Genomic DNA, 15,389 nt, shown 5'->3' with positions numbered 1-15,389 from the left:
TAATTAATTAACAGTCCAGAGCCAGGTGTGATTAATCTTTATCTGCCTCCAATTAGTCTCCTTTAAAAATTGCTCTGGCAGCAGTAGTGCGTCTTTGTCCTTAAATACCGGCTTTGCAGCAAGAGGAAAATATTCCCGGGATGTTTCACTTCATTTGGGAAACAGAATATCGGACACGTTTTCTTCCTATTTAGATAGGAACAGTTCGAAACGAGAGAAGGCATCAGAGCTTCAGAATAATTAAGAAGGCGGCCAGTAACGGCATTTTAGAGAAGGCTTTTGTCTGGTAAAGAAAAGTTGAATTCATACTAAACCAGTAACTTTCTTTTTTTGTACCAGGCGAAATGGAACGGATCAATGTTGCTGCTATTTAAAATGGCTACCTGTATTTTTAGTGCTTGCTCAGGTCTGTTAGTGGTGTTTCAGCAGGTGTCTTATTCCCTTGTTCCTCCTCTCCAGCTCCCCGGCCTTCCTGTCCTCTTCAACAGCCTGGACGCCGAAGCGCAGAGCTCCCGTGTGGCGTGAAACCGGACAGATGAGCGGTCAGCTCGAAGGTGAGAATCCAACCGGTCTGCACTCTGCTTGCAGAGCCTTTTGCTTTCGGGTTTAAAGAAAGAGCTTTGTGTTTGTAGTCGGAGAAATCCCAGATACTAACTGACTTTTCTCAGTATAGCAAAGCAGTAGATTGTGAAGAAGCCCACAGCTGCGCTCACTTAATCTGAGGGTGGGGGAAATTCCACGGGGAAATGGTCAGTACGGGTAAAACACGGTTTTGCTCCGTTGAACACCTCCCTGCGAATAAACCTTTTATGTTTGCCTTTCAAATGTGGTGCTACCTTTTTGTATAGGTTCATGCGAGAGGCCAGAACTTGCGACTATATGTATTGGAAACGCCTTTTCTCCCCTGTTCAAGCAGCAGCTGAGCCCGCAGAGCAGCCGGATTCGCCTTGCGGACCCAGGTGCCCACCGTCTCTCCGGCCGGCTGTCCTGACTGGAGCGTTTCCTCTCCCGGGGCTCCAGACTGCGGACCGCCGGAGCGTCTGGATAACAGCCGCCTGGGTTACGCCTGTGCTGTTTTTTTTTTGTAATAAACTAGTGTCCTTGGATTGTTTCTTAAACTATATTGTTTAGGTATCTTGGTGGGGTCACTTTATGTAGGAAGAGTGCATCTAACAGGCGATCATCCTCCTGTTTCTTTGAGCCTACATGTGTTTCCTGTGCAGGCTGCTCAGAGTGGCTGTCAATCATGAATTTACTGTAGGTTACTTCATCTTTATCCATGGCAGTTTTTGTACAAGCTTCTTGCCTGTTAAACTCCAGCTGTTGCTTGAATGTACACAAAGGCATGCACCCTGTGGACAAGCAACTGCTTCATAGCACAATTTCTATTGGTAAAAATTCTTTGGAGACAGTTGCATTTGTTTAATATCACAGGCCCCTCTAAGTGAATATTGCTCTTCTCCAGACTTGGTCAGACAAGAATTATCTGGAAGAGCAGCTCCAGCCATGAGCTCTTGTCCTGCTTGCAGCTTGACTCCTGAAAATAAAGGCATAATATGAGAATCCCATCTTAATTGCAGAGGGTTTTGTGTAGAAAGCTAAAAGACAGGTTTTCTGGAGTAAAGGTGATTCTCACTTTTACTATTGATGATAGATGGGGATGATAATAGTATTTTGAATTGAACTGAAAACCCATTTCAAAAATTCAACTAAGGTTACTTAATCAATACCAACATTGATAAAGATGTTTTTTTTTAAACTTGGATATACTGTATGTTAACTTTATGTGGGGGAGACGGTAAGAGTTTCCAGTGCTATTCTATGGGTATTAGTATTATGAGCTATTATAGTCAATTTAGTGCAGTTCCACTTTAAAAAAACTACTTCCTGGTTCTATTTCATATTTGCAAATTTTTCTGAATAAAGTAGTACAACAATGGTTTTGTAATGCAGCAAGTTGGTAATTTGGGTATTGGAAATGTGGCTTGAAAGTTGGGTGGAATTATTAAATGACCCTTGATTTTCCTTGAAAATGGACACAATGGTAAACCGATTACTTTTCCATATTTAAAAAATATTGACAACTACAAAGTATTAAGAATTGCTGGTAAAAGCCTTTTTTAAGAATGTGCAATTGTTTGATAATGCTCACTATCTAACAAGGCTAAACCTGTAACTCTTATATATACTCTCTGATTACGGTGTGATTTTGGAGACAAACTTAATTTTCCCATTCACACAAATGCACTGAAAAAGCTGAGCATGGTTGAGTGATTACCTGAAAAAGAAGGTGCTATATCTCTGGAAGGAAAGGAGCTGGGATGGTACTTTCAACAGCATAAACGCAGCACTAACAAATGCAGTAGGTTTCAGTGTTTGTGCTGTTTGTTGGGGAGACAACATCAAGGAGCTAGATATGGTTCATTCCAAGCTCCACACCCCAAACTTAAACACATTTTCCTTGGCTTATTTAATAAAACAAAAGCTAAAATTCAGTTGCCATTTAAATGCTATTTTCACTGCCTTTCCATTTGTTCTTATAAAGTTTAGAATGATGCAGTCTGTATTGATAATGCAGTGAGCTGTAACAGTCTGTTGAACACGAAAGGTGCACAACTCAACTCAAATGCAGTGTTTTGGTACTTTCTACAACACAGCTCTGAATGGTGTGAGACACCTGAGTTGAAGCAGAACTCTGAAATAATCCGAGACAGGCAGGCAAAGGAAACTCGACTTTAAGCCACAAACAGGATAGATGTTGGAAGAGTTAATCCCACAGTCCAGATGTTAAGTTGGATCTTTAAAATTCAGTGTCAGCAGGAGCTCCATTACACCAACTGCCACTCACAATCTTCTCTTCTGAATAATAACTACCAACACACAACCTGCACCCCTCTCTCTCTCTTCAATGGCTAATAGGCTTAGCAAATAAATGGGGGATTTGAATAAATCACCTCCAGCGCTCCACCTATTGACCTGCTTTCCTTTGTCTCCATAAAGTCAGTTTCTGCCATTAGATTTTACAACCATTAAATATTGCAAATAAATTTATACATTTACCCAAGTTAATAAGGTTCAATGCAAGTATGTTAAAACATCCTCATCCTGGAGTGTATCTATCTTTAGATAGTCCTTTACCGGTGGAATAGGTAATTGCTTTTTATCTTTTACTTAGACATCAGATTGCTTTTTATTTATTGTTACACAGGGCTGAAAACACTTCAAATCAGATAATCAGTTTCCTTCTGCAAGGCTAAATTATTGATGCCATTTTGTTCGGGAAAGCAAGAAGGAATGGAAATGTAAGGCAGTTTGAATCAACTATTCACAATCAGCAAAGATTCTGAAAACATTGTCCCCCAGCAGTGCACATACACCAATACAGGAGTGAAACAAAGACCTGAGATTTTAGATTAGCACTCTTATTACTAGGACTGAAACTTGGTGGCATTTGTACACAGACAGGCATGGGTGTCTAGGTTCCTTTAGGTCTGTAGGTGCTAGTCTATTTACAGTGGTTGAAGATAGTTCATCGAGAAAAGGCATGAATATTATTATTATAAGATTAGGTACCAGAAACCCAGTGTGCGATATGGACCAGCTGGACTCCTCTTAAATGTATCACTATTTATGTTGCTACTGGGGTAGAAACTGGGTAGGACTGAACGAAGCCAGTGTTTTTTCAGTTAAATTGTGTCCTAAAATTATAAATTAAAAAACCCACTGGTGCACCATACATTTATAGTATAACACTTGTACTGTTTAATTGTACTTATTTTTAGGAAATTATGGAAGACCAGAAATGTGCCAGTGGTGATTTACTACCATTAATCACATTTTACTTCAGTATTTTCAATAACATTATACTGTACCTGTATATTATGTATATGCATTATTATGCATTCCCCACATTGTAATGAGCTTTATTTCCTATTATTGAAGCTACCATTGATCACTTCATGGGTCGCACTTTAATTACACAATATAGCCTCCTTGAATTTATGATACTAATATGACAGTAGACGCTAAAACAATATGAATGTTTCCATTAACTTGTGGTTATAACACTGTCATTAAAGTCAATCGGTTATCCTGCGTATTTGTAGTAATCACTAAAATGGAAATCTTTTCCTTCATTCATATGACTGGTAGTAAAAATCCTTGTACATTAAATTCCTAAAAACTAAAAACAATAGAATCTAATATAAATGTAAAACACATATCCCATTATTTTTTAAATAAAAAACGGAATGGAAAAAAACAAAGATGATTTTGCAGCTATTTCAGAAAAGGTGACCATCTGCCCTTTGTAGAAAATAGTAATTTGATTGTTGCCTAAAGCTTTTTGTCTATACCCTCATTCTCCAAAGTTGGTAAGAGTATTATTGTTAGTCCTGTGGCAATATGTAACACACCTTTGAGAAGAGATAGGATGATGTCCTTAACCGATAACTCAGGTCACTATTATGTGTTAATACTTTTAGTTGGAAATATTTTATACTATACATTTCTTCATTTTTAAACTTAATATATATTCATTACAAATAAAATACTTTTTCTTTATACAATCTATTTTTTGCATAAGGGTTTTATACTGTATACCAAGTACTATGTTCTTTAAAATGGCAAAAAAGTTAAAGCCGAGAGAAAATTAGAGCAAATGTATTCAAAGAAAAACTGAGACATCACTCTTAGATCTATATTTGATCTGTACGGAGAACAGATTTAGCCATATTAATTAATTCAACTTACATAGTTGATATAGTTTCCTATGGGCTATATAATTAAATCAAAACTACAGTAGATGTACATGGAACTGTTATAAGCTATTTTTAAATGATGAGTGAAAACATGAATTATTTCATCCATTTACACCTTGTAAGCACTGCTGGTTGTGGTCTGTGTGTTTGTCAGACAGCTTTTCCTTTTTCAGGCCCCCTAGAAGTGTTGCATTTTAGAAAACATACAATAGAGAGGAAAAAAACACATATTGAGAAGCTGCGGGACGTCCATTTCTAATTAAGCTTATTTAAAACAAAAGAACTAGATGTGTTCCCTTGTTCCTTTTATAACATGTCTCAATGTGCCTGATCGACCAGAATTTCCATTGTAAATGTTGGTTGTAGACAGGCATGGACAGAAGCTTTTGTTGTGTGAAAACCAAACTTCATAGCTCACTCTGTACATGTAGCTTGTACTCAGGTGGGGGGTCTTTGTTGGGACTGTACCATGAGCAATGCGAGATGTTTTCGTGAGTGCCATGAAAGCATTAGTGATGTGTGCTGAAGTCTAAGAGTTGTACAGTATACTGTAGTATATTCTATCATCACCACCAGTGCATCATTGCTTTAGGTTCATAATTGTGTTTAATTTTGTGTGAAGTATTTGTTGCGATATCAGCCACCTGAAACAAACCATTAACCGATAAAATCCCTCTTACTGGCGTCTCAGACAAGTGGAGTTAGGCCATAATAATCCCCTGTGATCTTCAACCGTCAGAGTGATTATGCAGCTTTATACACTGAGTGCAGTATGAAAGATGTCTAATGTTGTGTACTGTATGTTGTCAAATGAATATCACCCATGTTGGTTTTCATATTAAATGGGAAGATGGTTTTGCTTAATGTATTGCATTCCATTTAACTTCTCATGTAAATGTAATGATTTATTTGACGTGTTAAGTAAGAGCATTGGCTTACTAATTTATCTGCAAGATGTAAACAATGAGCAATCCTTGTAATTTCTGAAGACCCTTTTCTGTTTTGATAAATATACTGTACTGCATGTTGCATATATAGGATATCAGTTCTGTACTTCCAGTTTCCTCTTCTGAATTAAAAATTTAATTTTTACCTAAAGATATAGCTGCAATGCCGGCATACTGTATGTAGTTCATGCCTATCCTTGCTGGAAACCTGCTTAATACTACATTAGTCTTTGAACCTAAATGTCATATTCATCCAAATGGTGGAAAATACCTTCCCAAAGCTATCGCATTGTTTGGGAATTTTAGAACAACACCTTGCACACTAAAATAGACGCTCTTTGTCACGCTGAATATATTATTCTGCCAGTGCAAGAAGTCATGGTGAAACGCTGATGTTGACTGTCAGTAAGTGCATCAAACCAGATTTATATTGATATTGCTATCGCAGCTTAATAAAAACGATTCCATTGATACGTTTTCACGTTTCTTTTCGGCTACAGGATGTACAGTATGTAGACAGGGAAGGAGATGGATAAGCATACACAGGCGTTGTCTACGAATGGATAGAACCAGTTTTTCTATTACCCATTTGACTGTAGTTCACGTTCGTTTTAACTATGTTATTGTGCATATCGATCATTTACTGTAATTTAGTGTCATTTCTGACCAATTGCACTGAACACTTTTAGTCATGATCCTACCTGGTTGTCTTTTTAGATTATTATACTTCGCTTGCGTTCGTATGAAATCATTCTGGAATCGGGGTGCTGTGTATCTCAAGCAGTGTATTAAACATACTTCGAGATAAAGCTGTAGCTGAAATTTGACTGTGAGAGCAACTCTGACAGCAAAGTGATTGTAAAAGCTGAAGCACAAGGAACTGATTGCTGTAATAAAATCCGCGAAATACGAGCAATAAGGGTTTATTCGGATGTTGCTGCCTTTCGTGTTTTTTTTCTTTACAGACGTAAAGATTTGTCTTACGCTACACACTGACAGAGGGATTTGGAATTACCTTCCAAGGATCTGTGCTGAACTTACACCATTTATAGACTGTCAATGTCAAACAATCTGATTATGAGATTTAACTTCACGTCCAAGCAGACTTCAGGATCAACATGCGTTTGCCGTCTAGTTCCCCATTCAGCTTTAGAACAGAAAACAGAATAATAAACCACTGAAAACGATTAAAATGTGGTGTCACCCCCGATCCTCTAGACAAAAACGTCCTGCCGGTGCGTGATGGAAAGTCCCGACTCCGAAGCTGTTCGAAATAAATAAAGGCGAGGAGCAACAGAGCTTTCAATCAGGGTTTTGCCTTGAATTAATCACCTTCTGTTTAATGGATCTTTGAGTTTCCTGCTTGACGCAGTGAGGAGCTGCAGCCCTCTTCTCAGGCCGAGAGCAACCCTGGATTTTCTGCTAGAAATTTGCTGCCTTCCTTGAGTATTTTCTGGGGTTCGAAGTGACACTGAGAGCCCCAGATTTGGATCCGGAGACACCTGCGAACTCCTGCGCCCCTGATTTAAAAAGGTAAGGCAGAAAAATCTTTGTAATGTTGCAGCTGAGGGGTGCGATCCAGTTGCTTATTTAGTATTCGCCAGTGCCGTAGAAAAGACAGTATACTATTTTCTGTGCGAGGAAATCTGCTTGATGTTCTATCTAGCTCTTGGATTTATTGTTTTAACGTATCGATATAAAATAACCGTGCAATCCTAGCGGTTTTAGTGAGCTGTCAATTTCAAACCCGCCCCTTACCGTGTTAAACTGTGCAAGCGTATGATTCAATCTGCAACATAGCATTTAAATCAGAAATGCTAAAAATATAGATTTATATCCATAAACGTTATACACCCTTGTTTTATGTCAGTTTCGCCCTCCAAGTATATATTTGAGAATATGCTTTAGAACATATACCCCAGCAGAGATCGCTGTTTGACTTTATTTGAGAACTATTTTCTTAGACGAGCAGATTTCTGAGAAAACTCGTCCAAGGGCGTTGGAAGAGGCTGTATCTTATAAATGACTTTACCATTATGATTCTATGTTTCAGATAAACAGTGTAGCACACTTTAAACAGGCAGGTGTGTTAGTAATTATCGTTGGGTATATTTAAAATTGAATCACTGCGATCGACACACTTTCCAAATCCATTCTATTTCCTTCCACAACAATCAGCCCAGTTTCAAAAGCAGTTGCACTCTGTTCGTGTTAATTTTTCAAGTGCTTTGAATCAAGAATGAAACGTGTTTCTACCTACTGGTGTTTCAGTACTTTCTACAACCTACAACAGAACCAGCTGCCGCCAGAGTCCGCCTTTTGACATGAACAGCAATAAATGGCTCTTCTTACAGTACATCCCTATACAAATGTTCAAAAAAGAGTTTTGCCATGCTTTTAGTTATGTACTGGGCGGCGATTTAGAGTTTACTTGAAGAGTAATAATTAACGATTCGACCATTCTGATGACCTACAAAAAATAAATGAATAAGAGTAAAGCGTGCTTAAAACACACCTTACAGTATATGGTGTGTAGACAGTACAAAGAGAAACTTGGTCGTGTCACGTTTAGGGCTGCTTCAAAACTTTGAGGTTCCACCATTACAGCTGCAAATGTAATGAAAGCGTGATTGCACTGAAATAAATCCAAGGCCAACACAGTTACTAGAGAAGGGGATCCAATATGCACAAACGAGCTTGGGTATTTAACGGAATGTGACAGGCGTCATAACGAGCAGCTGCATCATACTGGATGACTAAGTATCAAATAACAATCAGAATGTATCTAGAAAAGAGGCTAGATATATGGTTTGTGATGTACCAGACATAATGACAAATGAGTCTGTAGGTTAAGTGTATGGAGATCACTGCGTAATTGGAGTGACGTAAGGCACATTTTACATCTATCGACTTTAGACCGTCAAAGTCTGTAAACTGTCTCTTGAGATCAGTTCAAAGGGATTATTGCCACTATTCTTTTTTTTTTAACCTACCATACCACTGTGAAGCCGGGTTTCATCATACGCACATATTTTATATATTAGGCTGTATTTCTTTGCACTGAAACATTTGCAGTACAGAAATTCGCAGAGAGGGTTTATTTTATAAGATGATATATATTATATTTCGATCATCTTTTTTGAAACTCTGGAATGCCTGTAAGGTGGGATCTGAATAAAATAATTTCATTTTATAATCTTAAAGAAAATGAAATGTTCAAAACATTTTGAAAAGTGCATAATACCAAGTTTTGTTCTTTGTTTCACTACTTTTAGGTAGAAGTGGTTTAGACATTGTAAAACTATAACACTCTTCCATCCTTCATAAAGTTAAAAATATGATTTAATTTCCACATTCTGTACAAACAGTACCTTCATTACATTTTAATGCATTATCAAAGTAGTCCATTGCTTAATAGTGGATGAAGATTCTTTCTCAAGCAATTGTGAAGGCATTGCATTTCTTGTGGATGTTTTTGCTAGTGTTTCTAGTCATCTACAGTAGGTGCCGTAATAAAATCTTCTGCATAAGGTGCGTTTACTTCTGCATCTCTGCATATGCCATTTGAGAGGTACTGCTAATAGATGTGTTAAATATATTCTGTTCAATTCTATATTCCATCACAAGTTGTGTTTTAACAACATTTAAAATCTGTGGGATATGAACAATGTGATTAATCTTTTCTGTGCTTCTTTCACAAATTAATGAATCCCCTTAGATAAAAAGCACAACACAATCAAAGGTGTTGAAGCATATTGTTTATTTTAGCATGATGGGTGGTAAAGATGTTTTTTTTAAAAAGCATAACTTCATTGATTTTGAGTAATTAGTGTCCCTCTTAAAGATTAATAGCGGTCATATTGGTCATGAGAACTTAATTGAGCTGAAGTCATTTACATATTTATACACAACGCTGAAATCTTCAGAAAATTACACACCAATTTAAACGGAGATTATGACTAATTAATCCATAACATTAAACAATCGATCACGAAATGTGTGTAACCAGATTAAAACTCAGCCCCCCGTCTTCTTTAAACAGCTGTGCCGTTTCCGTGTTGACCCCCAAAATCCTGGTGGCAAAATGTGCAACAACAGAGCATTTCTATGTTAGGAATCCCTAAGGTGCACAATTATTTAAACCCTCATTTTCAAACTAAGTTTAAATTGTTAACGTAACGATTCAGCGGCTACAAAGGTACTTAAAATGTATTGATATTTCAGTGAAGCGATGTGGCACTGGGAAGCGGAATTTGAGCAGACATCTCCATAAATAAAGTGGAATAAGATGCCTGACATACGCATGTCAGGTGATGGCAATCTGCTGTCTACTCTTCTTTTGAGCCCACAGATATCAGGACATTTGTCCTTTTGATACAATCTGCCATGTATAATAGACTTTTTCTATGCTCTGCTTATGCTATCTGCTGTCTTTTAACTCTTCAGTACATAGTAGTCATTCAATGTCCTTCTGTGCACATTTAACATTTCTAAAAACATAAGAAGTATTACCAATGAGAGGAGGCCATTCTGCCCATAAAAGTCATTTCGTTGCTGGTAGCAAAGTGATCGGAGGATTGCATCAAACCATTTTTGGAAAGATGCTAGGGTATCATCTTCAACAAAATGACTCCCCAACCCTTGTTGCTAAAGTTAAATGGACCACATTCAGTTCTTTTTTGTATTATTGTGTATAAGCTGAGAATTAGGGTAATAGAAATCTGTACTATGCTTCAGAGGACACAACACTGCCTATACATTGCTCACACAGTATTTTAGTCAGTGGCTACTGACTGAATGTGCTGTATTTGACTTTGCCAACGTAAAATCAAACGTCAGGCCTACAAAAGCATGATTAGAGTTCCAAACCAAGGGGCATTGCTGGAGAAAACGACAGTGTTCACTACAGTACATTATGTTCTGCAAAGGGCAAAACTGAAACTGACCTAACAGTTCTGCACTTGTTAGCTTTTTTTTGTTGCACTCAGGGTAAGCAATCTGAATGGTATCACAATCTTGAGAGTTTAATATTTTGTTCGACCTTGTATATAGAACTCAGAGCTGAGAAAGCAGACAGGTACTGAGTATACTGTATACTTCACCTTTTTGATTGTTTTCTCTCTTTCGTAACTGCTTTGGACACTGCAGAGATGAACACATCTCTGTTACAACAGGGTCCTTCAATTTCTGGGAGAGATAATAGTCAGAAAGTGAATTATCTAGTTAGTTTGCAGAAATAACCATCATGCATTTCTTTGATGAAAAATGCATAGATATAACTCATGAAGTCAACATGAAAGAGCTAAAGTACAAATTGGTACAGAAAGTTGATGAGAACTATATCATACCTGGTTGTCATAAGAGATACATGCTGTTAGAATATTGCCATTTATCTTAATCAAGAGCTACTTGACAGTTTGAATAACCCATAATTCCACAGTGCAAAAGCCTTTCATTTTGTATGTCCTTCTTGATTTATAACTTCTTGTTATGTTCCACTGTTCATAAACATTATGTAAGCTGCTAGAATTGTTTCCCTTGTTTTAAATAACAACAACCAAACAAACCAAACATACACTGTATGTGCATTTATGTACAGTATTTTGACAGGGTGACATGATGGCAAACCATACAGTATATCACTATTGTCTCCTAGCTCTTGGGTCCTAGGTTCTGTGGGGAGTTTGCATGCTTTAGTGTGTTCAGTAGTTGTAAACAATCAATTTAACATTTTGGTTTGGAATTTTAGATGACTGACTTACTCTTATTTAGTGCAGATTTGAGATCTTAATGCTTCAAAAGAATCCTTTACAGTTAATAATATGTAGGTAAATAAATGACGTGTAAAGCATGTGTAATTATTTATCACACCAAGTAATCTTCATTATCAGATTTGACATTTTTCCTGCAAAAGACTTTTTATTGCTGTATTTTGGTTTATTAACTTAGGAAGGGCTGCTTCTCTATGGCAAGCTGGATATGAAAAGTTTAAGTGCCTCTCGTTTTCATGGACAGCATGATTACCACGTCGGAAGTGAATAAAATTAAACTGAAGTGTCAATGACCTTTCAGTTACCTTGCTATTAAATGCGAGTTAATTTGCCCTTTGAAAAATGACGGTACCCACAGTTCTACAGCTGAGATATATTGTTCTGAACTATGTGTTAATTTCGTCTGTTGGTTTGATACATTCCCTTGCCAGTTTGATCTTAATTAAATATTGAGAAGTTTTCTGTGCATGAAGTAATAGTTAATATAAATTCATTTTAAAGTTTTCGAAGGACTACCACTGTGCATAAACGATACCAATTTGAGCAAAAAGAGCGATGAATGGCGCTTGAATGCAGAGGTGAATTTGAACTAATTTTGGAGTGTTTTCTGAATGACGGCTTATTGCTTTGGTTTCCCGGCAGTGCTCAAAATGTGACTCCAATATGCTAATTTCAAAGTGACATTTAAAGAATGGAAAATAATGAGTCATTAAAAATTATTTGGTTGCAGCTCCTTGAAATGATCACAAACTGCCTTAAAGACAACCAGCCAAGGGTATTGCCCACAGCTGGTAATTCATGCAACTTTATAACATCGGGGAGGAGGGCAATAGAGCTGTACAGTAGGAGCTGTATACATCATATACAGTAAATGCAGTTATACTGTTCATGGAATACATATTATTATAAGAACACCGATAAATATGTTCTGACATGCTTGTTCAAATAAGCTAGTTCCACATGCTTTATAGTTGAAGATATTAAGCAATATTCACTGGAAAGGGATATGCATGATAGAAATGAAGAACATATAGGCTGTTATTCCAAGGAGAGCCACCGAACACCCCCAGAGGCTAGGAGCCTGTGACGTTCCGTGCATGAGATGCAAACGAATACAGCACGCATGGCCTATGTCTGTAAGATAACAGAAGTATTAGTAGCACTTTGTTTCTCTATGTCTGCGTGTTATATAACGTGGAGTGATTGTGTTTGATGCCATTGGTTTTGCCACTGCAGACTGATGAACCTAAAAGCTTCAGCATGTGTAACATATGTGAGCGATAGTGTGGACGGAGCGGGGGTGGGTGTGTATGAATGTGTGTGTGTGTGGGGGGGGGGGGTTCTTCGGCGTGGAAATTTATCTGTGCTGTACCGGTTGTGGAGAAGGTAGTCCTACATTTACATTTCCTCTTGTGTCAGTTTCTCCGTATCTCTTATCTTGATTTTCTGCGTGTAGATTGAGTCAGCTGTTTTGTATGCTGGCTGTCTTTGCTTGGAGCTTCGCTGAGGAGAGAGAGATCGTGCTGTGGATGTTGAAACGGAATCGGCGCTTTAGATGAAGCAGAAAACGGAGAGCGAAAGCGATACAACATTAATGCTGTGTAGCTACATTTCTATGGGACGAGGAGCTCACAATTCCAGCGGTAAAGCGACTTTCTGGTCAGAAATGTAAGATTTCTTCTGGTAGAACTTATATGTTATCTTTTCCTTTTATCTCGCTAAAGGCTTCATGAGACTGAATGAATGCTTTGCGATTAATTGTAAAAAAAAAAGTCCTGAAGGGCTCACTACCACGATAGTGTTTTGGATATAGCTACTGTATATGGTTACGCTGTTACTGTAGTTTGTACCATCAGCATCTGAAGAGTGACAATTATACCCAGCAATAGCATAGATTCCCTATGAAAAAGTTCTAATATATCTAGGATGAAACAGAGCGAAAGATCCTCGAATTAAAATTGGAATGCGTTTTCAGATCCTAAACAGTTTACTTATAAGTGTGGTTTTGTTAAGAGCTGAAGTATTAAAGGAATAAGGACGGGCAGGAACTGAGATTAAACCAATCAATGGATAGTGGCAAGTGCGTGGTTTAAGTAAAGAGGATGGCTACGCGGTGCCAATCAAAACGCGTTTCCAGAAGGTTAAGAATGGACGATCTGTGTCATCTTTAGGAAGCTGGGACTGCACGGGCTCGATGCTGATTATATTTGTGCATGGGAGCAGATAGCAAACACGTGGATTTCCCTTCCCACGAGTGAACATTTTTCTTTTTTTTTTTACCTTTCCGACGTTGTCCTCTGGCGAATCTTTAAATCTGTACTCGAGGTTGTCCTGATTAAAATGACAAAATTGATCTATAAATGTAAACGACCTTAATTCTCTGCTTAACGCTGCTCTGGGAATGAAGGGGAAAATCGATCGAGGACTCTAAAGCATCACACTGAACTGTAAATTAACTTAGAACCATCAACCATACATTAAAAGCTGACATATTTTGTATGTATATAATTCTCTGAGAACTACTTAAGGTAAGAAAATTGTTTTTGTTGTTGGCACTTTTAAGGGAATTGAAATACTGTACGTATGTAGGAAATATAGTATAAGGTTGTGAGAGATGCGCAGATGTACAAAAGCAACTTATCACTTGGTAATTGTTTACTGGCTTTAACATGTTTGTTCTGATAATTAGGAATTGTAAGACGTTTTAGTTTTATGCTTCAATGAGTTGGATAATTAAATGAAAAAGCCGCCAAGGTCAGCTGTCAGTTCAAACATAAATGTTTTATTATTGAATAATGAATGCTTACGTTTTTAACTAAATTCAAACTTACAGGACTTGGAAGGGAGCATTGACAAAAACAGATTTTACTGAAATGCACCGAAACGTACTAAAACAGGGTGATGGAATAAGGCACTGAATTCATTCTGAAGTTATCAGATGCTGCGTGTAAGTTTTTCTATCAGCTACAAGTACTGTCTACAACAAAAGTGGAAACACGACTTTAATAAGAAGGAATCCTAAATACAGATTTTTAATTTTTAAATCACTTACAGATCATTCGCGGATAAGTGCTTTGTGTTTGAGTCCCGTGTTTGTCTCAATCATATTGGGCTTTTGAGATCATCTTGGTTTTGAAAACCTCTTTTACTATCTGTGGTTTTTGATGTTGACTTTGTAGAAGGTAATTTCTAAGTCATGCTTAGTAGTCAGCTTTGTACCAAACACTAAAAATCTAGCATTCAAAACTACTGTGCTATGTAATGTATGTTTGCGTTTTCCAATGTATGCATAGATATACAGTATTGTACAAAAGAGTGTGGTTATAAAGAATAGCCACTTGCTTTAGAGACCTTATTATGCTAGGCCTCCTTAAATATGGACAAACAGTATTTAAAACGCTTTCTGTGTGGTCAAAGAACAAATTCTTGAACTCTTGACAAACTTGGTAAGTATACAATATTGGTTTGGCTCCTGCTGTACGTATTGTACAAATGTCTTTCATTGAGAAAGGCAAGAATAAAGAACATCAAGGTGCTCGATAAAAGATAAGTGAAAATCACAAAGGTAATGGTTTTGTTCTTAATTTCTGAAGCTTGCGTTTGCAGTTAAAGCCATAATGAACGATCTACTCCTTGCACGACAGGTGGGTATCCATCAGACTAAGGCTGTTAATACAGTAGCAAAACAGCTCCTGGTGTACGAGCTGAAATAATACTCTGTACTGTTTGTATCTTAGAAAACACACGGTGGAGACTGAAACGCTAGCGCTACATTGATAAATATCATGGTAGGAGTTGTCGTCATTTATAAGAATTAAGAAGTGGTCTTCAAAAGTAAATAGTGATCCGTTGTGTGGTGAATTTTTCTATATCCAGTTGAACAAGTTAGTTAAAACACTACAAATACGACT

At 37.4% G+C, this 15,389-nt stretch overlaps 1 protein-coding gene and 1 long non-coding RNA gene across 5 annotated transcripts in view; one reads left to right on the top strand and one right to left on the bottom strand.

Annotated features, from left to right (window-relative positions):
- Positions 1–15,389, bottom strand: part of LOC148645331 (uncharacterized) — a 124,876-nt gene that overhangs the window by 2,959 nt on the left and 106,528 nt on the right. For both annotated transcript variants that reach the window (XR_015928297.1, XR_015928298.1), the window contains exon 3: positions 384–1,537. This is a non-coding gene — a long non-coding RNA (uncharacterized LOC148645331). The remainder of the gene's footprint in view (positions 1–383; positions 1,538–15,389) is intronic.
- Positions 6,502–15,389, top strand: part of elfn1a (extracellular leucine-rich repeat and fibronectin type III domain containing 1a) — a 165,938-nt gene continuing 157,050 nt past the window's right edge. The window contains exon 1 of one of the 3 annotated variants that reach the window (XM_088612414.1): positions 6,502–7,240. The gene's annotated coding sequence lies outside the window, so the exon portion shown is untranslated. Of the gene's footprint in view, positions 7,241–12,587; positions 13,147–13,320; positions 14,007–15,389 lie in introns of those variants that run through there. The other 2 variants (XM_088612416.1, XM_088612415.1) reach the window with 2 other exon arrangements.

Source organism: Lepisosteus platostomus, chromosome 19 (assembly GCF_059453375.1).
Source record: "Lepisosteus platostomus isolate fLepPlt1 chromosome 19, fLepPlt1.hap1, whole genome shotgun sequence".
Taxonomy (NCBI): Eukaryota; Metazoa; Chordata; class Actinopteri; order Semionotiformes; family Lepisosteidae; genus Lepisosteus; species Lepisosteus platostomus.
This window is presented reverse-complemented; position numbering and strand designations above follow the sequence as displayed.